The sequence below is a fragment of the Amblyomma maculatum genome, chromosome 1, assembly GCF_055883805.1.
Source record: "Amblyomma maculatum isolate TAMU_Amacu chromosome 1, ASM5588380v1, whole genome shotgun sequence".
NCBI classification, from domain to species: domain Eukaryota; kingdom Metazoa; phylum Arthropoda; class Arachnida; order Ixodida; family Ixodidae; genus Amblyomma; species Amblyomma maculatum.
The window spans coordinates 191,867,013-191,888,336 of record NC_139344.1 but is presented as its reverse complement, the minus strand read 5'-3'; the positions used below and the strand labels follow the sequence as shown (position 1 = coordinate 191,888,336).

The 21,324-nt window shown below is 44.5% G+C and overlaps 1 protein-coding gene and 1 long non-coding RNA gene across 8 annotated transcripts in view; one reads left to right on the top strand and one right to left on the bottom strand.

Annotated features, from left to right (window-relative positions):
- LOC146205262 (uncharacterized) overlaps nucleotides 1-11,221 on the top strand; it is a 76,853-nt gene extending 65,632 nt beyond the window's left edge. Inside the window, exon 3 of the long non-coding RNA XR_014701585.1 lies at nucleotides 10,514-11,221. This is a non-coding gene — a long non-coding RNA (uncharacterized LOC146205262). The remainder of the gene's footprint in view (nucleotides 1-10,513) is intronic.
- Nucleotides 1-21,324, bottom strand: part of LOC146205255 (beta-alanine transporter-like) — a 201,955-nt gene that overhangs the window by 29,349 nt on the left and 151,282 nt on the right. The gene's annotated exons all lie outside the window — the stretch shown is intronic.

The following is a 21,324-nucleotide window of genomic DNA, read 5'->3' as shown; positions in this document are numbered from 1 at the left end:
AAACCAAAAATGCAGGAAATTTGCACGTCTCTCCTAGGATTACAGTTCAGAAGAGCGTGTTGTCGGGCTAGTTGGTTCTGCATAGTATATAAGAGAAATGCGCAACAACTTAAACAGGACACTTATTCTCTTATTTCCTAGGATCATGCTGGGATGTAAAGGGATCTGTTGCAAAATTGTACAAAATGTTTCCTCTTATTTTCTCGACTCTGGCGCACGTGAAAAATATGGTTTATTGTTAGTTCATCTCCACACTCTTTTCATATTGGTTTGTCCTCTTTCATAAGTATTGAGCTGTGTGTGAGGTGTGGGTATGACTTTTGTGAAGATGACCTAAAATGGCCTCCATGTTGTGTTTTTGATTACTGCATGATTTCCATTCCTTAATGACAGGTTTGACAAGTATAGTTTGTAGTTTATTTCAATGTTTCAAAAATCCTGCCATTTCACTCTCACCTTTCTTTGTACAAGCTTCTTGGTATCTTCATGCAGCATATTCACGCTCCGTAATTTAGCATTGCGTCAAGGTAACCTGGTTATTTCTTTCAAGACAACTGTCCCGATTTCGTAAAGTGTAGGGTTTCTGATGACAGGAACTCCTTGGAAGTCATAGAAATAAATGAGATCCACAATCATGAGCTATCTAGGGTATGCATATACATGTCCATCGCTCAGTGGAATGGTGTCAGTACGCTGTTAGAACAGGTCTTGTGGTAACAACAACCATTGTCTGAGGTGGTCCTTTAATGGGCATTGAAATGCTATGTAACTACAGGTACTGATAGAACTCTTGATCATGTTATGTGATGATGCAATCCTTGCATGCATATAGGTATACATTTCAGAATCTGCAGTGCACCACTTGACCATTTACCACCAGTTTCTGTGAAAATGTATTTTTCATGCATGTTAACCAGTACTTAACAGATGACCCCTGTGCACAAGCCAAAAGTGCCACGAGCCAAATGTCACGAGGCCACACGACATGGCAGGAGCTGTTAAGTCAAGCTTACAAAGTTGTATTTGAAATATGTTCTGGGACGTTTCAGCTCCAATTAAGAAAGGTTGAGGCTTACAGAGGTCTATGCCAGGTTGTCTATCACCTAACAGGGCAGCCTACGACCGTATGCTAATGAGTATATCTGAGATAACAGAGACATGAATTAAGGAATTAGTAATTATGTTTGTAGCAAAGGGCATGTAAATTAACAGGAATTCACAGTGGGATCTGCAGACAAGAACCATTAACGCTGGCACACCATACCCTTACAGGTGGAGATTAGGAGTCTCCCTAATTTTTTTTTCTGCTCAAAGCTTGTCTTTCCTTCATTCTTTCAGATGAGGAAGATGTGAAAATGATAGCATCGAAAATTCCAGAGACCATCGTTAACAAGGATGCTGATCCCAACAGCGTAAAAAGGAATGTCAGAAAAGATGGGTGACTAGTAATGCTGGCAACAGTTGAAGCTAAGTGGAAAGGCATGAAATTGAAATGCAATATATGCAGAGATATGTTGCGAGACGACCAGTCTGTGGTGTGCGACATCTGTCTCCGTTAGTTTCATCAAGTGATTGGCCAAAGCAGCTGGGGCTTGTGGTTTTGTGATAAGTGCAGTGTAGTAGCATAGATGCAACCTTGCCCATTAATAATTGCAGTGGAGTAAGTGCATTGTTTTGTTTTTGTAAGATGTTCATGGTTTTCATGCAAACATTATGAGAATTTTTTTCCTAGAGAATGTTTGCTGAAATGTGAATATAATGTGCGATAAAACTGGTGTTTTCTTGCTATTTACTTTTCCTTGTATACATTAGTTCTGTGAAGAAAACCACAGGCTAGAAGGAAATGTAATGGCATGCATTTTGATACTTGGCCCCGTTGTGCTGGCTCAGTAGTTAGTGCTTGGCTGCTGAACCCAAAGATGCAGATTTGGTTCCAGCCAGAGCAGGAGTATTTCAATAGAGGCAAAACAATAGGCCGTCATGCACCGTGCGGTGTCAGTGCATGTAAATGAACCCCAGGTGGTCGAAATTATACCGGAGCCCTCAACTATCGTGTTCCTCATAGCCGTAGTTATTTTGGGATGCTAAACCAGATATATATCACATCATACTCTGAGTAAGATGCTATTCATGGTCAGTTAATCATACACTAAATGATCAATTCTTTTCTGCATGGTACAGCAGCTGTTGTACAATTCTACTTTAGCCTTCATGAAGAATATCACACTGGCTCCACATGGCCTTCTGTTGACCCTTGATATGCGTCACAATCACACACCCGAGTATTTGTCTAAGGGCACCTATGCATGCAAGGAGGGGACCATTACTTTCCATTTGTCCGAACTGATATGCACGATCCACATCATTTCTGTAATTCAACTGCCTGCTATTTGAACTGTCCAGCATTGATGCAAGTTTCAAAGAACTGCAATTAGCAAATTAATCCAAGCAGGAAACCATGCCAAGAACTGCTTTGGTTTCATCTTTAACAACTGTTTGAGAACTAAAATTAGCCAAATGTTGCAAAACATAGATGAGAGGTTACAAAATCTAAAAAACAATGCAGCCTACCTGTGGCATGTAGGGTTTCACATTCTAAAGTGACATATGTAGCTATGAAAAATACAGTAGTGGAGAGCTCCAGACTAATTTGACTGCCCGGGCTTTGTACTTTGCATTGACATCTTGCAGAAAACAGAAGCATTTGCATTTCGCCTGCACCAAAGTGCGACTGCCATCACTGGCATTAAACATCACGACCTTGGGGCAAGTAGCCGAACGTGCCACTAAGATGTCGCAGCGTCTACGTACATGCTATACACGTCAACCTTTCTAGCATTAAAGCTGTCACATGCATGGCAGATATTCATGTTCAGCTTTGGACTGACAAGTTCAAAAGTGTACTATTTGTGTTTTTCTAGCATGAAAAACAAAGGAAACTAAGGAAAAACGAAAAAAAAGAAAAAAGAACATAATATGTTGAAAAAGCATTAGTCATTAACACATAAAGCATATTCGTTCCTTTATTAATGATAAAGTGGCCTTCAACAATAGTACAAAGCCTGAACATTTAGAAAGGTGCTGTGCCAGGCAGCTATTTTACAGAAACCTGAACCATTTCACCTGTAGTAATACGCATCCCGGCGGTGTGGGCTGGGCACTTATTTTTCGGTCCACTCCAACATGCGAAAACTGCATCGTGCATTCCCATTTTCCGAGTTTTGAGCTCTGTAGTACAGGCTAACAAATTGTCGATGACTTATTTTCGTCTGATTGTTGCACAGCGCGTGTAAATAAATTACCACTGCACCTAATAAACACTGACATGCACGTGCAACATCGCCGATCATAAACGGTCACACTGATGTCCGTCCGGACATCGGCGCACTCATCACAGCACTCTTCGTAGTCTCACACAGCACTCTAGTAGGACGTAATCCGTACATCACAGCATCTCACGGTAAGCACAAACCACACCTCCAACAAACACGAATGACGCGATGCTTGGGCTAGAGACACGCCGGCGGCACCCAGCTTTTTTAGCGACTACGTAGAACTTGCAGCACCAAACCTCAATGCGAGCAGAAAGCGATGCGATACGTGACGCATCTCATCACAGATAGAAGTGAGGAAACTTTGAAGAATCAAAACTACATAACGACCGTCGTAGACGTTAATCCACATGATAACGAGGACCAAATGAGCGGACGTGCGGGCCGCGGGCTGGCTGTCAACACTGCGATTACATGCGCTTGCGCTGGTCGTGCTTGCGACCCTGCCGCGGTCCAACTCACGTAAACCTATCATCATGCCATCAAGTAGTATATCACCCATTCTAGGCACTATTCTTTGTAATTTCACATTTCTCGCATGCAGTAGTACATACTTCCTGCACCTCGCACGTACACCTCATACCAACTTCGATTTGGCTACATATGGCTACCGTGTTGTTGCTACAACCACATCTGGGGATCTCGGATCCGTCCGGCTTTCCCGACGGATCCCAAGGCCCATATCGGAGAAAAATGCGTTGGGTCCGTCGGAAGAACCCTACCGATCGGGTCCGTCCGCCGTACCTCTGAAAAATATTTCCCGGATCCGTCCGTCGTATCCCGAAGAAAAACGCACCGGGTCCGTCGGACGTACCTTTAAGACCATTGATCGGGTCCGTCGGACGTACCTTTAGCCACAGCCATTATTCAAATCGGAGCTTAAAATAGACTTAATGTCATTCGCTACCTCCTTATCTAATAATCGCGGGTTGAGACGCCACGGTCCCTTGCCGCGAGGAGCTAACGAACCGTGAGCGAAGCGGAGAATAACTAATTTATGGTCACTAAGGGCTGTTGAAAATGTCCACATGGATTGCATGCTGGGCACCAGTGACTGAGAAACGTAGAACCTGTCGATGCGGCTCTGCACGCGCCTCCCAGACCAAGTCATGCCTGACTGTCCTGAGCGGAGCGAGCGCCATGCATCATCAAGCTCTAGCTCACTCACTACTGCCCCAAGCGCTTGCGCCCCATTGCGGTCCCGCCTCCTTGGGGTACCGCGAGTGGACACTCGGTCCGTAACATCAAGCACGCAATTAAAGTCCCCAACAAAAACAACTCTGGAAGGACCAACCAGGTATGCATCCAAAGACGAAAAGAATGCACCCTGGTCACAGCCCGTACATGGAGCATACACATTCACCACGCGTAAGCCGCAATCAAGATCAACAGACAAAACACGGCCATCAGAATCTCTAGAGTGGCGCAGGACTTTACCGCGAAAACGTTTCATTAAAATAATGGCAACGCCGCGGGAGCCCGATGCTCCATAGCTCCAAAAAGATCTGGTGCCAAAGGTTTCGTCAAAGTTCCCAATCTGGCTTAAGCGATAAACAAAAGTCTCTTGCAAAACCAGTATATCTATGTTCTTAGCTCGCGCGAGTTCAATAACCTCTGCTTGTTTCGGACGGCGAGAAATGCCGCGGCAATTTAATGTGGCAATGGTGAGAGCGGCAGCCATGGCGGTTTATTTATTTTAAAGGAACACTGCAACCAATTATTAACAGAACAACACTGGGAAAGGAAAGGGCGCTAGCTGGAGAACACAGCAGAGGGGAGCAAGAGACTTTCTAAGGGGGGGTTTCCGTACTCGAGGCGTCAGATGCCGCCTCGGGCGAGGAGGGGTAGGTAGTTGACGATAGCAATGAACAATCGCAGCGAAGACTCTTACAATGGACACAAGGGGTTGAAGATTCCTTCTCACCACTTTCGTCCATCTCCGTGTCCGAGCTGCCGTCGTCCGAGAGCACCGCGAACCGACCACCGGTGATCTCAACCTCCGGCCGTTTGGCAAGGGGCTGTTCCAAGGGTGACGCGGTGGAATTCCCATCCGAGTCCTGCTCCGAGCCCTGCTTCTTGCGGTTGGCGACACCGCCGCGCAAGCGGCGTTTCCTGGCTGTCCGCGCGGGCAGATAGTCAGTCTCAGCCGCCGCTGCATCGGCTGCGACAACCGGTTCCTCCGGTGCCGGTCGCACTCCGTCCGGCGTGACCGCGTGGTCAGCTGGCTCCGCAGGAGGAGGGGGAGAAGCAGCTTTACCCTCTCCACTGCTGGCGCCCCCGCCAGCTGGGACCTCAGGCGCGGTGGCGGGAGCGCCGCTGTCAGCTTCCGCGCGGTGTGAAGCCTCGTTGGCGCCACCCGGCACGGCGGCTGCTACGAGGTCTCCCTCGTCCTGGCCTGCCTCCACGTGGGTGATGACGACCTCGGACGATAGACCTAGGGAAGGTACATTCTCCGGAGGTGCCTCTGGCTCCTCCGAGATCGCTGCCACCGTCGAGTACGTCCGCTTAGTGCAGTCGGCATATCGGTGGTCACCGCCGCACTTGGGACAGGGTGCGTTGCACGTCTCGTGCCCAAACTTAGCGCACCGCGGGCACTGCGGCGTCGTGCATGCTGCGGACAGATGTCCTCCGCCGCCGCACTTGCGGCACACACGCACTACACCGTCGTACTCGCACTGCACTGTTTTCTCGCCAATTTTAAAGAGGTTTGGCAGCTCCCTGGTCATTTCCATGCGGACCCTGACATTTCCTGACGGAACGTCGGGGAACCCCGGGACATGCTCCATCGCTCTTCCTAATACCTTACCGTAAGCCTCCAGTTCTCTGGTCAGGAGAACTTCGGGCTGGTCCAGCTCGAAACAGTACACGCGCACTGTTTTGGTACGCACCCCTCGATACTCAAACGGGATATCTTGACCTTTCGCATGGACAACAGGTTCTGCTAGAAAGCGATCAACTGCTGCCCGTGTTTTGAAGTGCACTTCAAAACGACCTGCCCCAAAATCCTGAACTCCTCCTAGCTCATTCTTGGAAAACCTTTTAACAAGGTCCTTGCACAAATCGGTGTTCACAACACCTCTCGGAACGCGCGCATAGAACGTAAAAGGCCGCAGCCTGGACTGGCCTACCATCGCGGCTTAAGCCACGTGGCGGCCGGCTGGCGCCTCTAAGCTCCCAAAAAATGCGACGCACAAATATTCCGCGCTATGTGGTAGCTGACGAGAGCCATCGACCACACCAAAAGCCTCGACAGAAACCACGCCATGGCGATTCCGACACAGCCGAGATGCAGCACGCTAGAAAGGAAGGCATAGAGAAAGAGATGAAGACGCGAAAGAGCTCCGCGGTGGTCACGCAGCAGTTGGAGTATGATGGTATTGGACGGAAGGCGACGCCCGAACGCGCCAATCGGGACGCTGGAACCGTCCGGCTGACCAGCAGTCAGCAAAACGATCGTACAACACCCTTTCCGCACCACGTCCGCTTGAGGCAGAAAACGTGCGGGCCGCATGCGTGCGGAGCGGGTCAAAAAAGCAACCGTACAGCGGCCTTTAAAAGCATGCTGTCGTCTGCTCCGCGCTGCTCTCCAGCACGTGTTTGCCCCCGCGCACTCGGTTGTTTCTCTCCTCCTCCGGCCGCATTCTGGCTGCCGTCGCGCTCCAACAAAGGAGGCAAGAAAAAAAAAACTGGAATGAAAAAGTGACGGCGCGCTTTTTCGCAAAACTCCTGAAAGTGTTTTTCGCTCTTCTCTATTTCGTATTGAAACGATGGTTGTCGTTTTTTTTTTTTTTTTTTTAGGTATCTCGTACCGCTCGTATCTCGCACCTCTGTTTGTAACTGGCGGTGCCGCAGCAGCCATCGCAGAACCAAGTCGGCCTCAAGAAACAGATATATGTCATTAATGCCATCACTCGGCGCTTATAAAGGGAAAACACATACGTTAATCGTTCTATCCTCATACGCGATCCTGCTTTGGGAGCTCAAAACTGCGCATTCGCTAGAGGAAATAACTGAACTAGGGATTGCACAGCATAGCTGTGCAATCCCTAGTTCGCATCGCCTAAAACGTCTGGCCCCAAAGAGTTGAATAGGCCCCTTTCAAGTGAGCAGTCACAAATGGAAAGGAAGCTCCCCAACCAGCGCCCGGAGCACTCGTCGCTGTGTACACGCGTATCAATTCTCAACGAGAAGGCTTGACCCTTCATTCTCTGAACAACATGGAAGAGACATCAAGAGGTGCCGCCTCAAGTCCTTCAAAATACCTGTCGCTTGCCTCTGCCTTCGAGTACCGAATTCGCGTTCATGTGTTTTTTTTTTTTTAGTCTGAGCCTGCCAACAAGCGCTCTTTGAAAACAATGTCCGCGGCGATCAATTAATCATAATTTCTCACTTTCGAAAGCACCGATAAAAAGCGTGCCTCCAGCCAGCCTCTATGTCAGCCGGGGCACAGAAAAAAGCAAAAATAAGAAACACCACTGGCAAAGAGCGCCGGCTCTGCACGCACAGACGCACGACCATCCCCCCCTCGTCCTCACTCTCCTTCTCCCGCTCCGCTTGCACGCGCGGCTGCCTGTAGCACGCGCTCCCGAGCGAGCGGGCTGCGCAGACTCCGCAGACAGCCGCGCGCTGCGCGGGTGCGCGTAGGTTTTGTAGTTCCGCTCCGCTGGAAACCGAGCGCTGGCGTCGCGGAGCAAACTCCAGCTTTGGTGCGGCTACTATCTTTCCGCGCTTGGTGCCTTCCGCGGCTCGGCTCGCGGCAGCAGTTTTTTTCCTTGTGTGTGCGAGTGCGCGCAGTATGCTCGGATACCTTCACCAACCTGTGTGCGCTGCAAGGTCATCGATTGCGCAGTTGTGCCAATTCCTAGTGTCAAAGGATTGTCACCTTTGACGCAACAGTGGTTCATGGCAATAACACATCAAGACGGACGACCCCGGCGAAAGCGACCGCATTTGGAAGTGAGTACAGCGATCGCGTTTCGTAAAAATCTGCACAGCGGAGATTATATGAATATGTATGCGTGACATAGGAGTGAATCTACTGACACATTTTAACACGAGAGCGTTAAGGAATTCGTTACTCCGATAACCAGGCGTAGTCGGCGCAGTGGCGTCCGTGCGTGTATGTCGAGTGCCATAAAGAAGGTGCTACCGTGTTCCACTCTTGCAATTTTGCGAAGCTTATAACCAACCTCCTTGTTTTTGGTAATCCAAGGCGTTGGTTGAACAGACTGTCTTCAAAGAATTAAGGTGTTTTTTTTTTTTTTTTTTTTTTTAACATGCTTGTCTTCGCAAGTGGCGCGCTCTACTCTCACATTACTTATTACAGGCTGTGGGGACAGTCTGAGCTGCAGCGCAAACACCTAATGCATAACTGCCGTGTACAATGTGATAATCGCTCAAGCTCGCGAGCTTGAAAGTGGTTGTGCCCCACTACAAGAAAACAGAATTTCAGATAGTGGTTGCCTTTTCTGTGCTTGAAATTATTAAAGCGCGTGTTATTAGCGTATTTTAATTTAGGTATGGCCTGTATGATACTGCCTTCTGAACTGTTTAGCTTATTTTTTTTTTCTTCGCATCGTAACATCAGTTCATGTACTGTTTGGATTTGGTTGTTATAGTCCGCTGCTTTCCCCAAAAAACAAGTAGTTCCCTAGTAGTAATTATTTAACTTGTTTCCTTTTTTAGGTGTGAGGATAAAGCAATTTATTTTCGTGTTCAGTACTAATATTAAACAGGAAGAGTGCACTAGAGGATTGAGGCAATATTGTGGAAGCTGTTCATTGGGCTGTAAATCCTTATGAATCACCAACTAGCGGTCCGATTGGATCTCCCTACAGCTTTATCCGTGAACCTGCCAGGTATAAAACATGTTCATGCATGAAATTAAGCTTGCAGTAAATTTCAGTGCTGTGTATATTGGTTTACTTTGTGTGCTCTATATAACTTGTTCCTGGCCACTGCTGTATATTGATGTTTCACTGTAGTAAGGCTGTTGAATGATAATTGCAGGAATTTCGCCAGGGACCTGGATGCCTTGTGAGCAAGCCGGGACCTGCCAGGGACTGAGCTGGATGCCATGATAAGACTCTATATCTATAATCTTTCTTAATAAATTGATCGGACCACCTGACAATTGCTTCCTGTCATTGTAGGATCATCTGGTGCCTGACAATTGTAGCTGACCAATGGGTGTCTGTCAGTTGGAATGGTCCATTTGGTGCCTACCCGTTGGGGCTGACCATTTGGTGTTGGCCAATTGGAATAGCTCAGTTGGTATTTTCCAATCGGTATTCTTCAAAAGTGCCGAAAACACATTAGGGAATTTCCAATTGATTCCAATTGATGATTTCCAATTGGAATGCAATAGTTATTTTTTTGCCTGGGCCGCGCTCAAGCCATCCGGCATGTTGCAATCTATTAAGCCACTCCTGACATGATTCGAGAAAGTGGGTATGGACCTTTTAGGTCCATTTCCTTTATCCTCGAACGGCCACAAGGGGATCGTAATCGCCATGGACTGCCACAGACTACTTGACACGCTACACTGAAATAAAGGTGAAGTTGTTCACTTTTTTATCAACGACATTGTGCTTAGACGCAGTGCACTGTCGACCATCATTACTGACCGAGGCAAGGTTTTAACAGCTCGGCTGCTGCAGGACACCTTAACTCAGCCATACCGATTTCTTTCTTCTCACCTTGTCATCGAGGTGATGTTTTCCTTTCGCGTGCATGAGGGGGGTGGGGGGATAATGCCACGTGCCTAGCACCGCACGGCCGCCGCGCTTGGGAACAGCGACGATGTTGTGACCGTTGGCTCGAGAGGCGTGCTGGGGGCTGAACCCTGATATCAGTGCTGGAAGCCGACGCTCCTTGGGGCTTGTCTTGACAATATTTTGTACAGTCTAAATGTTTGGGTTTGCCACACCATGTGCCATGCCTAAAATTAGTGGCTCTGTACAGAAATGTGCATGCATACCGTAATTTACTTGTTTGAGGCTGTAATAAAACCGAAACATTTGACAATTTTATATGTATCCAAACGCAAATCGTACGTAACTTCCACGTAGCACACAAAGGTTGAGAAATGACTTCATGTGTAGCTTGTTTGGACTCGACAGGTATAATTGCCTGCAAGAATTTTGCATTTATGAGTGCACCACTTTGTTTTGATATTTCAGGGTTGAAAAGGAGGTGTCAGTAGACTCAAAGGAAGCTTATTTGCAAAGACTCAGGAGGATGTTGCTGGACAGTCCAAGTCACCTCTGCCGCCTGGGTATGTGGCTGACGAGAATGGAAGCTTCTATCTTTTCCAAGATAATGCGTATTACCCAATTGTATACTTCTGATCTTGTTACCGAGGGGAACCTTGCTGATTGAAAAATGCAGACATGCTCTGCTATTGATGTCAGATTAGCAGTGAAGGTGGTAGAGTGATCTAGTCTCAGTTCCCTACTGTAGCTCAGCTGAATGGCATTTAGCTTTGGTGATTAAGTTTTATTAATGTCAACTGACGCTAATGAGACTCATGAATTGTGTATTGACTATGGTAGCATGCACAGTGTTCTAGCGTATGGCCATGAATGGTAGAAATGGTACGTCTAATTTGCTTCTCTAGCAAGTATTGTTTCTTCAGCTGCCGTAAAATTTGTTTATTTCTTCCCCAAATGTTTCTGGGCTGGGATCTCTCCTTGCTACACTGGAGAGAAATAAAAATAAAAATTATTGAATTTGGTAATAACATACTGATTAAACTGGCTAATGCATCTCTGTACTCCCTATGGTATCCTCTTGTTTCCATAGATTATTTGGTAGGTGTTTGTTCTCAGCCTCACCTGGATCCCATAGCACTCCACTACGGTACCTCTTTCTCTCTCACTCCCGCCTTTCCTTCCCATATAGCACAGCTTGTGTGTTTGGCGAGAAGTGTGAAGGATACCGTACGTTTCTTTTCATGTAGTACACAGATTTTCAATTTACGCAGTTATTTGCAAGGCACCCATGTACTGTGCAATGTCAGTGCACATTGAAGAACCCCAGGTGGTTGAAATTTCCAGAGCCCTCCACACTATGGCATCTCTCAGCCTGAGTTGCTTAACCTTATAAGCTAAACAAATTAAGCTAAACTAAATGTCTTCAGTTGGTTTGTTTTTTTTGGGAGAAAAAAAGCGCAGTATCTGCTTCACCCCTCAGTGGATACCGACACAAAGTGGACATATTACAAATGTTAGACAATTTTGCTAGGCTCTGAATCTCCGAATTAGTGCATATGTGTTTTACAAATCAAGTCCTCGTAGTCCTGTGTGCACTTTTTATTTTATGTAGATATTGCAGTCAATGAAACTTGAAACCTTTGGCTTTATTAAAGGAGAAAAATGACTCTGATATTGTTTGGGCAGAGGCTGTTTCTCTTATTTTTTCACTGGTGCATATGACACCCCCTGGAAAAATATTTCTGGCTATGCTCCTAGTCTGTAATGCTTTGTTTCCTGCTTGTCAAAAGCACTAAACAATGCTTTACTAATGCATGTACCAGAATAACATAGTTATGGTAGCCGTGGTACCGTCCAAGGTGGCAGAGCCAATAATTAAATTTTGTTTAGCCTTTATAGTTTGTTCAGGGTGGCAGACCTGTGCACATTAGGTCAAAATTTGTATTTCCCCAGCATTTGAATGTGGCATAACACTACTGCCAGTCCTGCTTAGATGTTCTTATGATGGCATATTTTGTGGGCATCAAATGTGTAGGGTTTTTATGTCTGTTTATTTACTATTATACTGCAATCTTTGAAGAAAGCATTTTGCCTGTTGACGATATAACAAAAAAAAAAAAAAGATTAATTTTAAGTCTGCAAGAAACTGAAACCAGCTAGAAATACAAAAACTTATTCTTAAAAACTGAGCTTAGAAAAGTTCCTCAAGCTGGTGATGTTTTCCTGTCAAACAGTTTGGTGAGTGCTGCGTGCATGCATTTTGTGTAGCGTCACACTGGGAGTAGGTGTAGTTTTTGCTCACTGGGATGCAATGAGAGAACATGTCTTGTGTGAAAGAAGACTTGCTCATAAAAGCAGAGGAAAATGCATCTGTGCTTAGTGGATGTCGTAAAATGTGCGTAATTATTCCATACAGTAGTCAACTGTCAAGTTTTGCATGGAAATAAATCCCATGCTCTCGCTGCTTATAACAATTCATCAGTTTCAAAAAAGGGAGAAATTGTAGTCTCACATGCTAATAAAAAGCTTTAATTAAATGGGCTGGGCCAGATTTATTGCTGGCACATTTGTATTTTGCAGTGTTAGCTGTTCAAGGCAAACGCTTCTGTGCGAACCATGTTTGTTGTCATCATTGTCGCAGAGCATCCATGCAGCTGAGGGTAATCAGAACGAGGGTGACGCCTAGCATAGGGCGCCATGCCACTGGGGTGCTGTAATGAGACCACCTGTGCTCATAGTGCCTCATGGCAACTTTCTGAATTCAAACAGAGGGAAGGTTCCCAGGAAAATCATGTTTGTGTTCATACTCATTTCACGTCTGGGTAGCCAGATGTGACTGGGAGGACACCTTGTATGACATCCCGCACAGGTTACATCTTTCTTTCTCCCTCCCCCTAGTTGTTACCAAATGTGCTCATGTCTCTTTTAAAACAAAAAGTGGCTTTTTGACAGCTGTTAAAAATATCCCTTTAGGTTCAACAACATTATGCTTCTTTCTGTACACACAGTGTGTTCGAGTCAAAAGTAGAAAAAGAAAATGAAAAGGCACTGTATGATCAGTAACTTGTTTCCTTTTTTCCCTTCAGAAAAAAGAAGCCAGGTGGAGCAGGAAATGTGCTGAACCAGCTGTTCAGCAAGAAGCAGAAAATTAGTACACTGGTTAGTGTTGACCTTCTCTTTTACGTAGTAAGAATGCTGATCAGTTTAGAATGCAGAACACATTTCATTGTTTAACACTATTGATGGTCAGGATTTTTTTATGATAGGTCATTCTAACTTTGGTACTCGTAATCGCATTATGTATGCTGACCCTGTAATTTGCTGTTTTCTTTTTTCTTTTTATAATAAAATGAAAGCCAGGAGCAAGTAATCAGCGTAAAATTCAGTTTGGACTTAACCCTGTTTAACTGTCCTACAGTGTTTAGCCTTGCTTACTCTGTCTTGGCTGCCTTTCAACCCTTGCTCAGTTTCCTTTGACTTTTTTTTACCCATCTTCTGCACCTTGTTCTGTCTGTAAACCATAAAACATTTTCTAGACAGCACTGCGCAGAGGCTCCATGAGTGCCATTGTGTAGTCACCAAAGCCATTTTATCATGCACTTTGTGGCATCGTTTCATGAACCAACAATGTTTTCAACACGATAGTGGTTACAACTCATAACTTCTTGGAGTCTTGTATATCCATTGTCAAAAGGAAGGCAACTTTGTTGAATATAAATTGAATTTCCTTGAATCCAAAGCCAAATGGTCGAGGTTTGTTGTGCACCATGTAATTCATAGAACCACATTTAGACTGAATACACATCTGTTCAGCAATGCATAAAATATTGGCGACTAAAATTGACGTTTTTGACGAGCATTGCCTTCCATTTACTTTTTGATGGTACCTGTACTGGTAAGGTATTGCATTGGTGCTGAGTTATTGATTTGCTGAGATCATGAAATGAAAACAGTATGCAATATGGCTGGTTATTTGGGGGAAAAAAACCTTTCATTATCGTCCAAGATTTGCATCCAGCATAATGTTTTTTTTCTTTCTTTTTGTGCCTTGGAAGGGGGACGACTATATACCACCTGTGTTACTGCTTGGACAGACTTTGTTATTCTTCTTGCATGTAATATGAAAAGTGAGAGGCCTGATGCATTCTTAGCTGCTTCGTTGATGAGGTTCTTTGTTGTAGAAGCATAGAAGGGTCAGGGTGTGGGCTAGTGGGTAATTAAACTATGGCCACCCCAATGGTGACTTCCAAATTTAGTTGGGGTGCGCCCAGAATTTGGCATGCTTTTGCTTTTGTAGTTCATGATTGATTGTGCCCTGATGTAGTACAAGCTAGTACAAGCTTCAGTGTAGAGCTCCGCTCTCTAACAGGCAGGAAAAGTCAAAACTGGACTGGGACAGCTACAAGCAGAGTGAAGGCATTGCAGAGGATCTGCAGAATACAATCGAGGCAACGACGGGTAAGTAACTGTAGCATTTTCCCACTCTTATTTGCCGACCCATGTCTGTTTACTTGATTTTGTCCTTGGGGCTTGTTTTTTGAGGAACTTTGAGAAATACAGTCACGCAGACTTGAAGTCATTTGTAGAGATAAGCTGCGTAAGTACACAAGTGGTTCTTGCTATATTTCAGGAGATTTGAACTTTGCTTCAGTGGCATGACAAATGACACCCATTTCGATCATTGGTATACCTCCTATAGTATTTGCTGATCTTATACTGCTATGAAACAGTCAACGTAAAAGCATGGGCTGCCTGATGTCAAGTTAATAGAAATGACAACAGAAATCTGCATTCGATTTTAGATTTTTTAAAACATTATTTTCCGTCCTTCTAATTGGCAGGAAAGGCCAATGAAAAATTTTGATCAAGTCTCACTCCACATACAGCTGACAGTGACAAGGCAGCAGAATCAGTGTACTGTATACTATAGAAAAGGAACGAAGCTTTGGCAGTTTCTGTGAAAGGCAGAACAAAGTAACCGAGGTACAATAAAGGTAGGGGTATACAAAAAGGGCAGTGGTGAAATAATGTGTATATTGGTATTTATAAAAAAAAATTGTTTTTATATAATTTTGCCAACTTAGTTGGGACTAAGGTTTAACTGCAGGGTTGGCAGCTGTAATTTTTTCTTCAGAATTTTAATGACCATTATGGTTTGTGTCACTGCAGGTGGGTGGAGCAAATGTGGGTTAAAATGAAGAAGCAGTGTTAAGGCATTGATCTGTTATATTCCCTGTGATCACGTGTGCCTGTGGTATGGAGATTTAGATTGTTTCAGTGCTGTATACTTCTCATGTTTGTCCTGCTGAGTTTCAAAATAGAAATTCTATGGTTCAAATTCTTTCAGTTCAGTTCAGTTCAGTCGTTCAGTCGTGTCCGACTCTTCGTGACCCTATGGACCATATCACGCCACGCTTTCCGGTCTCTCACTATCTTCCTAACATCACATAACTTCATCTGCAGCGCCTCGAGGATGCCATCTAACCATCGCGTTCGCTGCCTACCCCTTCTCCGGTGACCCTCAACCTTTCCCAACATAAAATCTTTCTCCAGCGACTCCTCTCTTCTCATCAGATGACCAAAGTAGCTGAGCTTTAACTTTAGAATTTGACCCTCCAATGAGCAATGAGGGTTTATGGTCGACAATATCGACTGATTTGATCTTCTGGCCGTCCAAGGAACTCTCAAGATTCTCCGCCAGCACCACAATTCAAACACGTCAATTCTTCGGCGGTCAGCCTTCTTCACAGTACAACTCTCGCATCCATACATCACAACTGGAAATACCATACATAGCACGAGTTATACGGATCTTGGTTGGCAGGCTAATGTCTCTGCTCTTTACTAGGCGGTCAAGGCTAGCCATGACTCTCTTTCCCAGAAGTAGGCGTCTCCTAATTTCACGGCTGCAGTCTCCTTCCAGGGTTATCTTGGAGCCCAAGAAGAGAAAATTTGTCACAGCTTCCACTTGTTGTCCCTTGATGCTCCAGGACTTGATGGGGCAAGATGCCATGATCTTTGTCTTTTTAATGTTCAGTTTAAGCCCAAACTTCTCACTCTCTTGTACGCGCATCAGAAGTCTCTTGAGTTCCACTTCACTTTCTGCCATTAAAGTGGTATCATCCGCATATCTAAGGTTGTTGATACGTTTTCCAGCAATCTTCACTCTAGCTGAAGACTCGTCCAGACCGGCCTTCCATTCCAAATTCTTTAGCAGTGTGTTTTTCAAATCAAAATCAGTACGCAAGGTCACATTGTTCACTCGAAAAAAAAATTGGAGTTAAAGAGGCCAGTAGCTGATTTTAAGGGGACAAAATACTAAAATTTAGGTCTAAAATATTTTTCGGCGCAATGGAAATATTGATGTTTAATATGTTCGATTCCATAGTGGATTTGGTAGAAACGGTGTTGAAAATTTTTGCCGAGAATTTTTCGATCAGTGCATGCGGCTGTCTTTATGTAGTCCGATGCTAGAAACCATGAGCAGCGACCACGATGATGGCTGGTGGTCGAGAAAAAAGATGTACCGAAAACAAATATAAATTTCACTCGCCAGACAGTGATTAAATATTTTTTTGCTTTGAGGAACACTCTTTTTCAGTTTCACACTAAAGGCTGTTACGGCACAATAATGCAAGCCTCGTCGACGAAAGTTTTAGTGGGCACTATAATCGCTTCATTCATGCAATTCCAAACACTGTGGTGCCATCTAGTGGCAAAACCTGAAAGCATGCCTCTCGCAGTGCAAAATGAGGAGTGGTTTTATTTAAGGACGCAGTGCATCAGCATCAGCATCATCAGCCTGACTATACCCACTGTTGGGCGAAGGCCTCTCCCATATTTCTCCAATTAACCCGGTTCTGTGCTAGCTGCATACACTTGACCCCTGCGAACTTCTTAACCTCATCCGCCCACCTAACTTTCTGCCGCCCCCCGCTATGCTTTCCTTCCCTTGGAATCCAATTTGTTACCCTTAGTGACCATTGGTTATCCTCTCTTCGCACTACATGTTCTGCCCATGTCCATTTCTTCTTAATTTCCGCTAGAATGACTCAGTGCAGAGAGCGCAAAATATAATAAATAATGACAAGCACTTCTAGAAGTAACAAAAAAGTGTGCACTTACGAAAATCCGAAAATCAGCGATATTTTGCTGATATATGTAGTCACGTGGGGTATTACCTTGAAAGTAATAGGGTTTCTTCGCTGGATAGCACCTCGTTTTTCTTTAATGCGATTTTCAATGGCAAATTAAAATTGTAAAGCCTCTGATATTTTAGTGCTCGATCTTTACTCTATGAGGCAAGGTCTTTTCAACTCTACCATAATCCTTTGACATATTTTGGCTAGTGTTCTTTCCCTTTAAAGATAAATATTTTGACACAGTAGATATTCGAATGTTCAAAGTGCGTGATCTCATGAGAGTTGCATCAGAATGGGAGGATATAGTAATTTGAAGAATTTTTCAATCGGTGTATGTGTCAGAAAATGTGAAGAACAAAGAAAAAAATGCATTCTGGATGACTTGAAAAGCAATCCTTCGTTGAGCATTGTGATCCTCATCTTGGCACATGCCTTGAATGCTCTTGCATTACTCTTGTGCTAGTGTTTACACTGTTGTGGGCATTTTTTGCAAGTGCTCTAGTATGAAAGCACTGATGCATACCACGACAATGGGAGGGCTGCGGCTGGCCCATCACTGCACTTGTCAGCATCAAGAAAGTGCTGCTTTCCTTTCTTTCTTAGTTTGGCTGAAAAGTCTGTATCAGGCTCAATTTCATTAACCTGAAGCAAGATCTTTTCGTTCTTGTAATCTGGTAGCACATTTTGTTGAAGTGGCAGTACCTTAAAGAACTATCCAACACAGTTTTTCATTTGGATTTCTGATTCCATCTGGAATGAATTAGAGCACTGTACATAGTCACCTTTGATATTGGATGGTGCAAGACTCTTCTGCAATATTTCAGGCCATGTCACCTCATATTCTACTTTTCCTTGTTTAGGAGAAACCCCTCGGGTAGTGTAGACTTGCCTGCAAATTGAAGCCATACAGCTTTCACAGAAACAAGGAAAATGTGTCCTGGTCTGGTGTTCAAGCCATGGATAACCACCTCACAGGAATGTTCGCTTACCAACTGAGCTAGCCGGGACTGCTGGCGTATATGATAGGGCGAGATGATTGGTCAACCTAAAGTTGGAATGGTGTCGGTCCTATGTCAGAATATCAGCAGTACAGCTGTGTCATATATCATTGTGGCATCTACAACATTTGGCACTAACTGTCACATATTTTGTGTTGTTTTTTGTTTTGTTTTCTCTTCCAAATTCCAAACATAAATCACAAGCAATACTCTCACCCTGTTACTCCTACCACAGTGCTAAATTTCCAGTGTTGACACTTTTTCTGTTCGTCTTAGTTGACTTGCTGCAGCTTCATTGAAATGCATGTCAACTAATATTTTCATGAAAGTTCTTGGAAGCACTAGGCCTACTAATAAATAGTCATTTATGTCAAGTTAGCAAGGTTATGATTACATGTTATATTTTTAGATAATCTTGAATTGACCTATGGCTGTTACTGTGCATCACCTTGTCCGAACTGACATGTTTGTTTCCTTACAGGTGGGCAAGAATCTTGGTTTTAGTAAGATGTGGATGCATTGTGAAATGAGCTAGACTATTTTATGTGCAGGAAGCAAGCATTCCTTCAGCGTGCTGACCTGCACCAGTTTTAAATTGAGAAGACCCTCAGAGCGAAGGGCCGATCTACTAACTACCTCTGAGCACTGTTCTCGTTCATTTTTTCCCCATTCATGTGAATATCACAGTTTGTCATCATATCATAATAAAGACATTGTTCAAAATGTACCATGCTGCTGTGTGATATCCTCTGTAACGTGCCATTGTCATCTGCAGCCACAGTTAAGCAAATGCTCTTTTGAAGACTTGACCCCCATATATCATGAGCCTCTAGAGCGTCGTGCACTGCTTTTCTTGTGTGTGCTGTGACGTACAGGCACGGCCAAAATACTATGGAGCATGCTGTGGTGTTTGAAATTCTTTTCCCCACTGCATAGACGAGGTACAATGCTGTTTTGGGTTTATGCGCAAGTGCACCAGTGGCACTTGCTAACATATATGTGTAAAGTACTTCTTGTTAGGTAAGATGTTAGGTAAAGTATGATAAGAACTTGACTGCCGAAACGTACTCCATAACATTGCGGCTGGGACTTTACATTCTAGTTAACACTTACAGTTGCTTTTTGGTCTGCTTCAGTTTTTCAGTGCAGTTTTCTTCAACTTGGACTACCAAAATGTACAATCATGAGTAGCCTTGTGCTTTGCATTGGCTTTAAAAACTTGATAAGCAAACCTAAAGTCAAGTCATGTGACCCTCTTCATACCAGTAACACAAAAATGTAACATGTTGGGAAAAAAAAACTAGACTGCCAAAATATCAGTTTCTTGGAACAAGTGTTACCCAAAGGGTAGCTGCTTGGGCTTGTTGGTTCATGAGTTAAATGGAAGAAACGTAGCACAAAAAATTATAGGGGACCTTGAAGCTTCATCTTTAAAGGGACACTAAAGACAGCCAAAGATGGTATGAAAATCTAATAAATTACATTTGGTGACACTGTCGCCGCATATCCGGCAGCAAAAAATCGAATAATTGCTGAGATATTGCGATAACAAGTTGAGGTTTTTTTCTTGTTCCCGCCGGTAGAATTCAAACTGTGCTCTCCGACTACGTAGTCGGAGTTGAGTGACGCACACTGTGACGTAAGCGGAGATTCCGTGATAGCTAGCGAGCCGGCGCGGCCCGCGGCGTTGCATCCCTCAAGAGCCAACATGGCAACAGCGTACTCGCAATGACGGCCTCAGCCGAAATAAATAAAACGATGAAGAGAGTAATTTACCGAGGGATGGGCCCATAAAGGAAGAAAAAAAAACATAGAGCGCTTGTAATGCACAATACTTTACATGTTTCTCAAGCTTTTGCGCTCCTTCTTGCACTGTGTATAAACAAACCGAGCCTTCGGTCATCGCAACGCTTCCTGACATGTTTACATACAAATAAGATTTAGTTACCAGCAAAATAGTGTCCTCGCTGTTGCGCTCGTCAGTTTTGAAGCTTCGTCGCACTTTTTTCCTTCAAGGTTTGTGCTACAACTCCGTGTTCAGCGAAAATTACGTCCACGGTAGCAGAACATGACCGAAGTACCGGCGCCACTACATTTGCCAGCGCTGTGAAATTCCACATGTTAAAATGGATCCAGTGCACAATATAGTGCGCACAGGCATCCAGAACATTAGTTGCAAGACGTGAGAGCAGGCAGCATGCGCCGATGATCAAGAAATTGTAATTTTTAGACCGGCAGCGGAAACACCTTATTGTAAATGGGGCCATAACATAAAAACTAGAAATATTTCTAAGGTTCCTGTGGCGTTCGTTCAACACATTTATTTATTCAAAAGGGGGAGTAGATATGACGCGGCGTAGCCGAGCGGTTAGCGCCGAACGTTACGTAGCAAGTAGTAGCGAGTTCGAGTCTTACCACTACTGGCGTTTTTTTTCTTGTTTTTTTTTTACAAATCGATTTTTTTTTTAATCTTTTGTAACGTATTTCTGGTGCTTCGTTATTTTTAGTTTTTACTTTTTAACCGAAGTCCTTTTTTTCGCCGGGCGACGAGCGCAATATATCGACGCTCTCCTTGGTATGAGCGGCAAGTATGCCCCTTTTGTTTACGACGCCTGCAAATAGCACGTTGAAGGTCTTGTTGACGCAGTATATGTTGGTCAGATGTGCCATGATTTAGTGAACAATTGAATGATAATGCGGTTTTCCTTTGGTACTTAGCATATGTATGCTTTTCGTGGCGTACGTAGCTGCGGTCGAGCGGTCAGGTCGCAGTCGAAACCGCAACGGCGGCGATATGTTGGCGCAGAAGTGTGAACGAAGGAGCGTGTCGGCGGTAGCGGATTTCGCTCGCTCATGCCTCCGAATGCTCAAATGGGAACCATCAAGGCGCATCTGCTGCTCCAAGCTCGTAATTCAGGCGCTGTAGGTTCAAACAAACTATCCGAGTGCGCAAGAAATGCCTGAGTCGAAACATAACCAAAACTGAAGTGGGCGCCTGTGGCGCCTCCAAGTATATTTTTGTATTTGCCTTGCAACGTTTACGTTGTCTTTTCGCCGTCGTTCACGTATGATAAAAGCCTGTTATCATGTTTGAGAAAAAATGTACTACCGCATTCAAACATGCAACGTAATTCGCATT